This window comes from Bubalus bubalis, chromosome 24 (genome assembly GCF_019923935.1).
Source record: "Bubalus bubalis isolate 160015118507 breed Murrah chromosome 24, NDDB_SH_1, whole genome shotgun sequence".
In the NCBI taxonomy this organism is placed as follows: domain Eukaryota; kingdom Metazoa; phylum Chordata; class Mammalia; order Artiodactyla; family Bovidae; genus Bubalus; species Bubalus bubalis.
The window spans coordinates 5306440-5319614 of NC_059180.1; positions in this window are offsets into that span (position 1 = coordinate 5306440).

Below are 13175 nucleotides of genomic sequence, written 5' to 3' on the forward strand. Positions count from 1 at the left end.
CTAGAATGCCAACTGAGATGCAGTGGGTTTCTCTGGATTTCTGTGAAGAACTAGAGCTAGAGCCTCCAGTGTTCCTGACACTGAGGGTAGAAGTATCTTTTGCCTTGTTTGATCTTAGACTCCAGGGAGTGGCCCTCCCCATACTGACGTTCCTCAGTTCAGTTGTTCAGTGGCTCAGTTGTGTCCGACTCTTTGCGACCCCATGAACCGCAGCACGCCAGGCCTCCCTGTCCAACACCAACTCCCGGAGCCTACCCAAACTCATATCCATTGAGTCGGTGATGCCTTCCAACCATCTGACTGATGTTCCCAGGTCCGCACAATTCTCCCTGTTTGCTGCTTTCTCACATCTTTTCCTTGCCAACTCATACTTCTTTCATTTATCAGGAAAACGGCTTCCACCCCTTCCAATGCTTTTTAAATCAGCCAGAATGCTTTCAACCAAATCAGCGTTAGCATTCGGTTTCCAGAATTGAGACTATCATAAAAAAGAAATACTAGCAAAAAGACTTTGTCATAGCGCCGCATCGCCCACCCCAGCGAATAATCAAACGCTAAAATCGCTCGGAGCTTCTCAATTTATTCAGAAAAGAGATCAAATGGAGAATGATCTCCACTTCGAGGCCAACTGGGAAGACCCGCAGTTCTCTCCCCTCGCTCTGCAGACGCCCCAGAACAGACACCGATGTCCTCGAGCCCTCTGGGAAGTGGAGTCCTTCCGCCGGGACCCCCGACCCGGCGCGGTCGCCTCCAAGTGCGCAGATGCGATTCCAGACAGAGCCTCGGGCTCGAGCCTTTTGTCTCCCCGCAGCTCGGTGGGTCCAGAAGGCGACGGTGTCCGTTTCCCCCGCCCCTCCCAGAGCGCTGCCCGGAGGGGATCCAGCCCTGGAGCCGGAGCCAGGTCCGCAACGAGTCCGTAGGTAAGAGAAAGCCGGGTCAGAGGCGCGAGTCTCCCCGACCCGTCCATCAAGCGCGCAGCTCTAACGCCACCTGCTGCAGCGCGGGCCAGATTCTCACGTTCCGGCCTCAGCGGGAAAAGGGCTGGGCCTTGCCTGCCTCCCGGCCCCACCCGCCGGGCGCTCCGCCGGGGATTTCCGGCTGGGTAGCGAGCCGGCTACCCTTGTTCGGAGCTAAGGGGCGCCCCGGAAGCGAGGTTGCCGCTAGGTACTCTGGGAAATGGAGTCCGGGAGCCTGAAGGGGGCATGGCCGACGGGGGATTTGGGGAAGGGGAGAGTGGGGGTTGGAGGGCTCGGCTTCCGAGGTTCGGAGAGCTAGAGCACCTCCCGCTGGTGTTGGCTTTAGGTCCTGTCACTCCACTGAAACACTACAGGTTCTGAACTTTGGGGACAGATAGAAAAGAATGGAGTCCATGTCTTACTCATTTATCTTCTGTGCTTGCGCTATTAGAGTTTGGTGGTTTAGCCATTAAATCGTGTCCAACTCCTGTGACCCCCATGGATCATGGACTGTAGCCCACCAGGCGGCTCTGTCCTTGGGATTTCCAGGCAAGAATACCGGAGTAGGTTGCCATGTCCTTCTCCCAGTGATCGAATCCGAGTATCGTGCATTGCAAGCCAACTCTTTTAACAACTGAGCCACCGGGAGTGGGGGTGAGGGGAGGGAGGGTGTCTGGGTTAAAGTTTTCGGGGCTGCCTATATTTGGGGTCCAGAGTAAGGGGTTCGACTCTGAACGTGCAAAGGAATCCCGGCCTGTTTTATTTTCAGGGTCTTAAAGAGCGAGTGAAGAATCAGATGTATAAGGATCCCACCTATGAACTGCCTTGTGTTTTATTTATTTATTTTTTGCCTTGTGTTTTATGAGTAGGAAGGATTTCGTAACTGTGGGAGCTCTACTTTTAGTTACTGCGACGTTAATCAGAGGCCAGCTTCTAACCATTTCTGTGCTTCAGGGTCTTAGGAGAGTTTGTGCATCATACAGAACCGGCGTGTGACTAAGGCTCGCATTCACTGCCCTGGCTCTCTCCTGTTTTTGCCTTGGTGTGGAACGTAGTGACTGACCTGGGGACTCCAGAGAAGGGTCTTCCAACTGTGAAGTTTAATCTAGGCTAAATTATGAAGGTTCTAAGTAAAACAGAGTTACTACTGAGGCTGCTGCTGCTGCTAAGTCGCTTCAGTCGTGTCCGACTGTGTGTGACCCCGGAGACGGCAGCCCACCAGGCTCCCCCGTCCCTGGGATTCTCCAGGCAAGAACACTGGAGTGGGTTGCCATTTCCTTCTCCAATGCATGAAAGTGAAAGTGAAAGTGAAGTCGCTCAGTCCTGTCCGACTCCTAGTGACCCCATGGACTGCAGCCTACCAAGGCTCCTCCGTCCATGGGATTTTCCAGGCAAGAGTACTGGAGTGGGGTGCTATTGCCTTCTCCGACTACTGAGGCCCTAGGACTTAAATGTGTAGGAATAAGCCTCCTAGGAGTAGAGGTAGAGGGAGATGCCCCAGGGAGTGTAATCGATTTCAGAGTGGGGCAAGGCTAACCCCAAAATCTCTCCCTGAAGCTTCAGAGTACAGTTGAATGATTTATACAAAGAAGTGGATTATATATTGCTGAAAAGTCCATGTTTATCTCATCTGAAACAGTGAATTAGGAGGAAGTCCTACCAATAACAAGAGGACAAGGAAAAGCTGATCATGGATTATCTGACCATTGAAGTTGAGGAAAATGGTAAGAATTACACAAATAAACATGGAGTTGAAAGTGGGGACAAGTGGAGGAAATACCCTGGATAAGAATGAAAAGGTTAGGTGCCCCTGCATGATGGGAAAGGGAAACAGACACATGTCAGGAGAAGACCCCAAAGTAGAGAAACTCAGTAGCCATCATGTTTGGAAATCACTAAGAAGGCTCCTTGGAAGGAAAGTTATGACCAACCTAGATAGCATATTCAAAAGCAGGGACATTACTTTGCCAACAAAGGTCCGTTTAGTCAAGGCTATGGTTTTTCCAGTGGTCATGTATAGATGTGAGAGTTGGACTGTGAAGAAAGCTGAACACTGAAGAATTGATGCTTTTGAACTGTGGTGTTGGAGATTTAGAGTCCCTTGGACTGCAAGGAGATCCAACCAGTCTATTCTAAAGGAGATCAGTCCTGGGTGTTCTTTGCAAGGAATGATGCTAAAGCTGAAACTCCAGTACTTTGGCCACCTCATGCGAAGAGTTGACTCATTGGAAAAGCCTCTGATGCTGGGAGGGATTGGGGGCAGGAGGAGAAGGGGACGACAGAGGATGAGATGGCTGGATGGCATCACCGACTTGATGGATGTGAGTTTGAGTGAACTCCGGGAGTTGGTGATGGACAGGGAGGCCTGGCGTGCTGCGATTCATGGGGTCACAAAGAGTAGGACACAACTGAGTGACTGAACTGAACTGAACTGAATTGAAGAAGGCTCCTTGTCATATATTCCCCTCTCTCATCTTCCTCTTTCAGCGCTTCTGTGCTCATACACATTCCCTCTGATGCTGTAGAAGGGAGAATATTCCACAGTGCTTGTTTTTGTGGTAAAGAACAGGTCACACTTTTCCACTCCCATAGGAGTGTACCAAAATATTGACATACTATATGTGCATTTAGCTTTTTGGTCAAAGTGCTTTCATGTTATTATCTTCCTCTATCCTTATCTGATCCTTTTGAGTTAAGTAGAGTAGGTCTTGTGTATGTAATTCCTCTGGCTTGTGCTAGGTTTTGTCATTGCGAATTTGTAAGTGGGAAGATAGAGTTTATCCCCTTCATGGCTTTACTTCTGCTCTTTCCAGCTATGACTACAAAAGATGTTTCTTTGTCCCAAGAACAGAGCACAGAAGAAATGGAACCTATTGGAGAGCTTCTTCCTGTTGAGTTCCAGGCAAGTTTGAGTTTCATTTCCCTCCTGTGAAATCTCAGTTTGGTGTTCAGAGTGTGTCCTCATTTCTTCCTTTCATCTCACTTTGGAGGTTCATGGAAATCTCTTCTGGAGAACTGAACCAAAGTAATTTTTCCTTGAAGACTTGAAGCTCTGGGGGGAGCTCAGGCTGGAGCTTTAAATTTGGGAGGAATCTGTGTGAATGGTATTTCAAACTATGAAGCTGTAATCACTAGCAAATAAATGTAGGTAGAAAAGAGATGAGATCTTATTACTGTAGCTTCCAACACTTTGAGGTCGGGGAGATAAAGAGGAAACAGCAAAGGAGACTGAGAAGATGTGGCCAGTGAGGCAGGGAGGGGAGGCCAAAAGTGGCATTCTGGTAGCTTTACAGACTCACAGATGTAAAATTAGTGGTTACCAGTGGCAGGGGTGGGGGGCGGGATACACGGTTGGGGAGTGGGAGGTACGAACTATTGCGTGTAAAACAGGCTCAAGAATGTATCATACAGGGTGGTCCAGTGGTTGAGAATCTGCCTTGTAATGCAGAGGATGTGAGTTCAATCCCTAGTCCAAGAATTAAGATCTTTTGTGCCTCAAATAAGACCCTCAACTAAGACCCGACACAGCCTAATAAAAATTTGCAAAAAGAGAATGTATTGTACAACATGGGGAGTATAGCCAATATTTTCTAATATTGGCTGCTGCTGCTGCTAAGTCGCTTCAGTCGTGTCCGACTCTGTGCGACCCCATAGACGGCAGCCCACTAGGCTCCCCCGTCCCTGGGATTCTCCAGGCAAGAACACTGGAGTGGGTTGTCATTTCCTTCTCCAAATATTGGCTAGTAACCTGTAAAAATTGTATAAAAAATAAATTTAAAAAAAGAGTCTAACTTTGACGTCAGACTGCCTGGGTGAAAATCTCAGATCTGTCCTTACATCTGTAGATAATGTTAATAATGGTACTTACCTAACATAGTTATTATTACAAGAGGTTGTTCAAAGGACTTAATACATAGAAAAAAAAGATAAATGTTAGCTATTATTACTGTTTTCCCTAACACAGACTAATACTTAGAATATTCCATTAAAATGGTTAAAATAAAGTTTTAATGCTCAGATTAAAAAGAACTTCCTATTCCAGATTGTTCTCTTCCCTCAAAGATTACCAAATCCTATAAGAATGTACTTATTCTTCCAGGAATTGACGACAGTCAAGGATGAGGAAATGGACTTCACCTGTGTGGAGGAGGAACAAATGAATTCTGCCCGAAGGTACATGGGCATGGATATGAAGGTGGAGAATTGTGGCAACCTGGTATTTTGGGGTAAGAAAGTTATTTTTCAATGCGTACTGCTTACTGTGACATAAAACTTGCACTGCGACTAATGACATCAAATGCCATAGTTTTGCTTACGATCCAGAGAGCTCTGATCCCGTAGCGGATCCCTGATGACTTTGAGCTCAGAATTGGGCTTCTTTTCTCTCCTGGCAAGTAAAAGTTCACCATGTGTGGAAATGAAAAAGGACAGCTCCTTTACATACATATATAAAGTGTATAATTTTGTTTATTTATGATTTTTCTTTTCCTGGCTGTGCTGTGTCTTTGCTGCTGCTCGGGCTTTCTCTAGTTTCGGGAGCGAGGTCTGCCTTCTACTTGTGGTGTGTGGGGTTCTCACTGCAGTGGCTTCTCTCGCTGTGGAGCAGAGGTTCTAGGGTGTGTGGGCTTCACTAGTTGAGGCCCATGAGCTTACTTGCCCTGCAGCATGTGGAATCTTCCTGGAGCAGGGATCAAACCCATGTCCCCTGCATTGGCAGGTGGATTCTTAACCACTAAACCAGCGGGAAGTCTTGGATGATGTCTTTAAAGGAGACAGTGGGGGGCGGGGGGGCAGGGACCAAAGAGGGGAGCCCAAGACAGAACACTGAGAAGCATCAACATTTCAGAAGAAGAAACAGCAGGAAAACTTCCAAATAAGTAGGGATCAGGAGAAAAAAACCTGGAGAGCTTAGTAATACAGAAGTCAAGAGAGAATGTATGTTAATTCTGTCTCAATAAGATGGGGAGAAAAGCACCAGGAAAATGTTGTTAGGAGGAGAACGGGAGGACACCTGCGGCCTACGTAGAGGAGCACATGGTGGTGTCAAGTGCTGTTGAGAGGCCCAGGTGATCTACAGATGAAAAGGATCCACTGGATTTAGGTGACATATAAATGGTTAGTGACTTTAGTGAGAGCAATTCCAAGTGAGTGGTGGGGAGAGAAGCCAGACTGTGGTGAGTCAGGAGCAAGTGTGTGATGAGATGATATCCAAAATCTGAGAAATTTGACTTTGGCAATAAAGGAAGGAAGAAAGAAAGGTGAGAGAGAGGGAAAGAAGGAAGGGAGGAAGAAAAGAAGGGAAGGAAAGAATGGAGGGAGGGAGGAGGCAGTGGTTAGTGGAGACACAAAATCATAGGCAAAGCATACGCTAAACAAAAAATCTGCTTTTAAAAAAGGACTGAAGATAATGATTTTAAAAATCAAATATGGTTGTCACTAATATATGTCTTCATATAAGCGATTTTTTTTGTCCAATACTTTTTCAAAATTGCCCAATCTCGACCTGTGTTTTCATCCCCCCACCCCGCCCACTTCCTCAGTTATTTTGTTGACATTTATTTTTATCCTGCCTGCTTATCTTCTTCGCTGGCTAGTCTGTTCAGTTTCCCATTCTTTCAGGTGTAGCATCATCATTGTCTTGACCTTGTATTGTGCTTCAGCTTCATTTTCCCATCAGTGTTATTCACTGAAACTTTGTCACCTGCCATTGCCATGAGGCTTTTTCTGAGAACATTCATACATTTTTAAAGGACATCAATTTAATTTTCTTTAACTTCTTGCCACCTCAGCAGTTTTCTTTCTCTCCACACAGAGAACACAAATATCTGTACTCTTTATTTATTTCAGATTCTGAATCTACACCTGAAACTAAAGTGTCCCTTTCAATGCAGGAAGTTTCTGAAGGAGTATCATCAGAAAGGGAGCTGATAATAGAAAGACTTATAAAGGATGATTCCTGGGACTCCAGATGGATAAAAACCTGGGAATGTGAAGGCATGTTAGAAAGGCAGCAAGGAAATCAGAAGAAAGATTTAAGGCAAGTCATAATTAAGCACAAGAGAAATCCTATGGAGGATTGTACTGAAATTGGGGAAAGTTCAAACCCAATTAAACATCAGAACATTTACTCAGTGAAAAAGCCTTGGAAGTGCAGTGAGTGTGGCAAGTCCTTCAGCTACTACTCAGCTTTTATCCTACATCAGAGGATTCACACAGGAGAGAAACCCTATGTATGTACTGAATGTGGAAAGGCCTTCACCCGGAGCTCATCCCTTATCCAGCATCAGAGAATCCACACTGGAGAGAAACCTTATGAGTGTAATGAATGCGGGAAAGCTTTCAGTCACCGTTCAGCGCTTATTCAACATCATATCATTCATACTGGAGAAAAGCCCTATGAGTGCAATGAATGTGGGAAGGCCTTCAACCAAAGCACGTACCTCATCCAGCACCATAGAATACACACTGGAGAGAAACCCTATAAATGTAAAGAGTGTGGGAAAGCTTTCAATGACACCTCCTCCCTTATTAAACATCAGAGGGTCCATACTGGAGAAAAACCCTATGGGTGTAAAGAGTGTGGGAAGGCCTTTAGTGACAGGTCAGGCCTTACTCAACATCAGAGAACTCACACAGGGGAGAAGCCCTATGAATGTAGTGAATGTGGGAAGGCTTTCAGTTACTGTTCAGCTCTTATTCAACATCAAGGAACCCACACTGGGGAGAAACCTTACAAATGTCATGAATGTGGAAAAGCCTTCAGTGATCGCTCAGCTCTCATAAGACACCAGAGAATTCATACTGGAGAGAAACCTTACAAGTGTAAAGAATGTGAGAAAGCCTTCAGCCAGAGCTCATCCCTGACAAAGCATCTAAGAACTCACACTGGAGAGAAACCATATAAATGCAATGATTGTGACAAAGCCTTTAGCCAGAGTTCTTCTCTTATTCAACACCAGAAAACTCATGCAGGGGAAAAACGCTATAAATATAAGAAATGTGAGAAAACTTTCAGTATGTGTTCAGCCTATCATCAACATGGAGAAATTCATGATGAATAGAAGGCAGTGAATTGATGAAATAATTATGCACTATCTCCTTATTATACAGACCTCCAAATATTGGTCTTTCCAAGAGGCACTAGTGGTAAAGAAACTGCCTGCCAATGCAGGAGACATAAGAGATGGGGATTCGATACTTGAATTGGGAAGGTCCCCTAGAGGAGGGCATGGCAATCCACTCCAGTATTGTTGCCTGGAGAATCCCTGGACAGAAGAACCTAGTGGGCTACAGTCCAAAGGGTCACTAAGAGTTGGACACAACTGAAGTGACCAGGATGGACCTAGAGATTATCATACTAAATTAAGTAAGTAGGACAGAGAAAGACAAATATGATAATGATTTATATGTGGAATCTAAAAAATGATTCAAATAAACTTATTTACAAAACAAACAGACTCAGAGACATAGAAAACAAACTTCTTACCAAAGTGAAAAGGTCCCGGAGGGGGATAAGTTAGGAATTTGGAAATAACATATCCAAACTACTATATATAAAATGGGTAAACAAAAAGGACCTACTGTGTGGCACAGAGAGCTATGCTCAATATTTTATAATAACCTATAACAAAAGAATCTGAAAAAGTGATAACCAAATCATTTTGCTGTCCATGAGAAACTAACACAATATTATACATCAACTATACTTCAATAAAAATAATTTTAAAAATTCTCATGTTAATCAATGTGCGACCAAGATGAAAAGTAGCACTGATTGAGATCCTTTCTGCACAAGGATCAACCTAATGGGATAAGAGGGTTATAGGCAGCCGAAAGGATATTAACAATCTACATTAGCTGACAAGAGCTCTTTGTCCTTGTTTCTGCTTTATCTTTCTCCTGCTAATAACATCACGTTTTAAAATTAATTAATTAGACTGCATTGGGTTTTAGTTGCTGCACACAGTGTCTTCGTTGAGATGTGGGATCTTTCATCACGGTGCACAGAATCTAGTTGTGTCACATGGGCTTAGTTGCCCCAAGGTAGGTAGGACCTTAGTTCTCCGACCAGGGATCAAACCCCTACCTCCTGCAGTGGAAGTGCAGGGCCCTAACCATGGGACCACCAGGAAATTCTCTGTAGGCTTATTAATGATGGCCATTCTGACTCGTGTGAAGTAGTACCTCATTGTAGTTTTGGCTTAAATGTTGCTATGACTAGCAATATCGAGCATCTTTTCATGTGCCTGTTGGCCATTTGGATGTCTTCCTTGAAGAAATGTCTATTTAGATCATCTGCCCATTTTTTTGGTTGGATTGTTTGGTATTTTGTTATTGAGTTGTATGAGCTGTTTGTATATTTTGGAAAGTAGGTCCTTGTTGATCGCATAATTTGCAAAAATTATATAGCAGTCTGTCTTTTCATTTTTCTTATAGTTTGCTGTGCTAAAGCTTCTAAGTTTGATTAGGTATCATTTGGGAGACTGAGCTAAAAAAACATTGGCCTGATTTATGTAAAAGATACTTTAAATACAGAAAATTCAAAAGATGAAAAAGAATATACAATGAAAACACTAATCATAAGAAAGCTGGAGTGGATATATTAATATCAGATAAAATAGAATTCAAGAACAGGGATATTATCTTAGATATAGAAGGATTTTATGATGATAAAAGGATCAATTCACCAAGGTGAGTAATTGTTTAATGTGTAATTGGGTTACAATTATGAATGCGATTTTAATGTTATACACAAAATTTAGAATTCTGGGTTATTAACATATTATGTGCTTAACATCACAACCTCCAAAATCACAAAGTAAAAACTGGCAGAAATAAATAAAAAAAAAGAAAAGTGGGCAATTTTATAATTGGAAATTTTAACACTCCATTTTCAGAAGTTGATAGAACAACTAGACAAAATATTAAAGACATAGAATATCTGAACCACACTGTCTACAATCTTGAATTGATTGACATATATAGAATACTTTATAGAATATACAACAACTTCAGAATGCATACTACCTAAAAAAAACGTATTTGGCTGCATTGGGTCTTAGTTGCGGCTTGCAGGATCTTTCAGTGTGGCACCCTTCAGAGTTTAGTTGCTTGAAGGCATGTGGAATCTTAGTTCCCTGACCAGATTCCACTGATGCTAGAGTGGCTCACAGAACTCAGAAATAACAGTTTAGAGACTTCCCTGGTGGTCCAGTGGCTAAGACCCCCACAGCTCCCAGTTCAGTGGGCTCAGTTTCAATCCCTGGTCAGGAAACTAGATCCCGCCTGCTGCAACTAAGATCTGACGCAGCCAAATAAATAAATATTGAGAAAAACAGTTTACTTATCACTGGTTCATTGTAAAAGGATAGAACTCAGGATCAGCCAGATGGAAGAGATGCTCAGGATGCAGGGGGCAGGGCAGTAGAGCTTCCAATCCTCTCTGGGCACGCCCCCAGCACCTCCACCAGTTCAGCAACCAGTGTCTGCATTTTTATGGGGGTTCCTTGTGTAGGTGTGATGGGCGAGTCATTGACCTCTGGGGACTGACTGAACCCCAGCCTGTCCCCTCCCATCAGGTGCTAGGGGTGAAAGTTCTAACATAAAACTCAGATGTTGAGGGATTTGTTATGATAACATGCTTATCTCACCTGTGTGGCTGTGCAGCTACTTCAGAAATTGAGGAGGACTTCCCTGATGGCTGGTGGCACAGTGGATAAGAATCTTCTTGCCAATGCATGGGACACAGATTCGATCCCTGGTCCAGGAAGATCCCATATGCTGTGGAGCAACTAAGCCGGTGCACCACAACTACGGAGCCTGCGCACCTAAAGCCTGTGCTCCGCAACTAGAGAAGCCACTGCAATGAGAAGTCTGCACACCATAACAGAGGAACCCTTGCTTGCCTCAGTTAGAGAAAGCCCATGTGCAGCAATGAAGAGCCAACACAGCCAAAAATAAATAAAAAACCAAACGGAAAAGCCCAAGTATTAAAAGATGCTCCTCTGCACTTATCCCCTAAGAAATTCCAAGCACTTCAGGAACTCTGTGCCAGAAACAGGCAGGAAGACCAAATATACATTTCTTATTTAAATCACAATATCACAAAGGGGAAAAGGGAAAAGACTCATTTGCTTAAGACCCTGGAGGAGACAAGAGAGAATGACCTCTGACCTCAGGGCCCAAGGGGTGAGGAGAGGAGGGGTGAGGACCACACAGGGAAGGTCTTTGCCTCCCCTGAGGCCCAGGCTCCAGTCTTGCTCCTCTAACTTTCTGGATCCCAGTGAGCCCTCCCTTCCTCCCTCTTCAGACCTGGCAGATAGTGGTACCATGACAGCCAGCCCAGAAGCTTCTGCCAGTGAGTCCCAGTAGCCTGTCCATCCCTATGGGAGCAGCCTGCACACTGCCCCGTTCTCGGTGTCCTCCTGGGAAGGCTCTGTCTCTTTTGTATGAGAACTGGGCAGAACCGTGTGATGAGGAAGGTGGGAGCGCACAGAGCAGGGTCAGCGAACTCACCTGGACCCGGGAGCAGTTTTATGGGGTCACAGCCACAACCGTCCACTCTCCTGTTGTCTATGCTGCCAGAGTAGAGTTCAGTGACCACAGCAGAGACCAAACGGCCAGAGAAGCCTCACATACTGACCATGTGTCCTTCCAGAGAGAACACGTGTGACTCTAGTGTGGAAGAAAGAACATGCGTGACCTGAGGGTTGGAGACGAGTTGAGCCCTGAGTCTGCTAATTCACTGGATGAGCCTCGGCTGTAGGACAATAATAATACTGTGGCCCACAAAGCTGTGGTAGGAGCTGCGGCTATAATCACTCTGTGTTTCCGGGGGTTGCTGTCCTTTGAGGACAAGGCTCTGTACTTCACCAGGCAAGGGTGGGACACGCTGGACCGGGCTTAGAAGGCCCTCTACAGGGACGTGATGCTGGACAACTACAGACATGTCATCTTCTTGGGTAATGAGTCAGCTTGAAGGTGAGGGGAATGGGTTTAGGGAGGGCTCATGAGTATACATGGTATTTATTACAAGTGTGTTATTTCCTTAAAAATGATATGAAGCAAATATGTCCTATTCAAGAATTGATTCATCTGTGTGGTGTATTTGTGAACGTTCTTTAAAATTGTTCTAGTCTATGCTTGCCTGTATGTTGGCAATACTTCACAATAAACTTGTCCATATTTTTTGGTGGAATATCACAATTCAAAAATATATAAATAGGGACTTCCCTGGTGGTCCAGCAGTTAAGTCTTCACCTTCCAATGCAGGGGGTGCGGGTTCGATCCCTGGTCAGGGCACTGAGATACCACATTTCTAAAGAAGTAAATAAATCCCATGGAGATCAGTACTAAAAAAAAAAAAAAAGGACTCACTTTCATTAAAAAAAATATTTTGAACTTATAAAACAGAGACTCACAGACATGAAATGAACTTATGGTTACTGGCGGAGAGGGATAGTTAGGGAGTTTGGGAAGGTCATGTACATGTTAGGGGAAGCACACTGATTGAAACCGCCCACCTGGCCAGGCACCATAGTAACTATTTGCATGAGTTGTTTTATGACAGGAGATCCTGATAAGGAATACAGAACTGATAAGCCACCACCAACCAGAAGAGTTTGGGAAAGGTCAAAAGGAGACACCGTGTGTCCGTCCACTTCCCAGAATCCCTCTCACTAGCATCCATCTTGGCTGAGTGATGCGTGTGCCACCAGAAACTAATCCCATCACCATAAAACCCGAGACTGTGAGCCACACGGCAGAGCGGTTCTCCTGGGTTCCCTTACCCTACTGCTCTCCACCCAGGTGCCCTTTCCCAATAAAATCTCTTGCTTTGTCAGCACATGTGTCTCCTTGGACAATTCATTGTTAGACAATGAGTTATGACATGAGACATGTGTTAGACAAGAGCCCAGTTTCAGGCCCTGGAAGGGGTCCCCCTTCCTGCAACATACACACTGCTATATTTAAAATGAATAACCAACAAAGACCTACTATAGCACATGGAACTGTCTCTGTTCAATGGTATGTGGCAGCCTGGATGGGAGGGGAGTTCGGGGGAGAATGGGTACATGTATATGCATGGCTGAGTCCCTTCAGTGTTCCTCTGAAACTATCCCAACATTGTTAATCAGCTATCCCCCAATACAAGATAAAAAGTTCAAAAGAAAAAGAAAAAAGGTTTAGTCCGAAAGTGGAGGTCCCTGAAGAGTGACA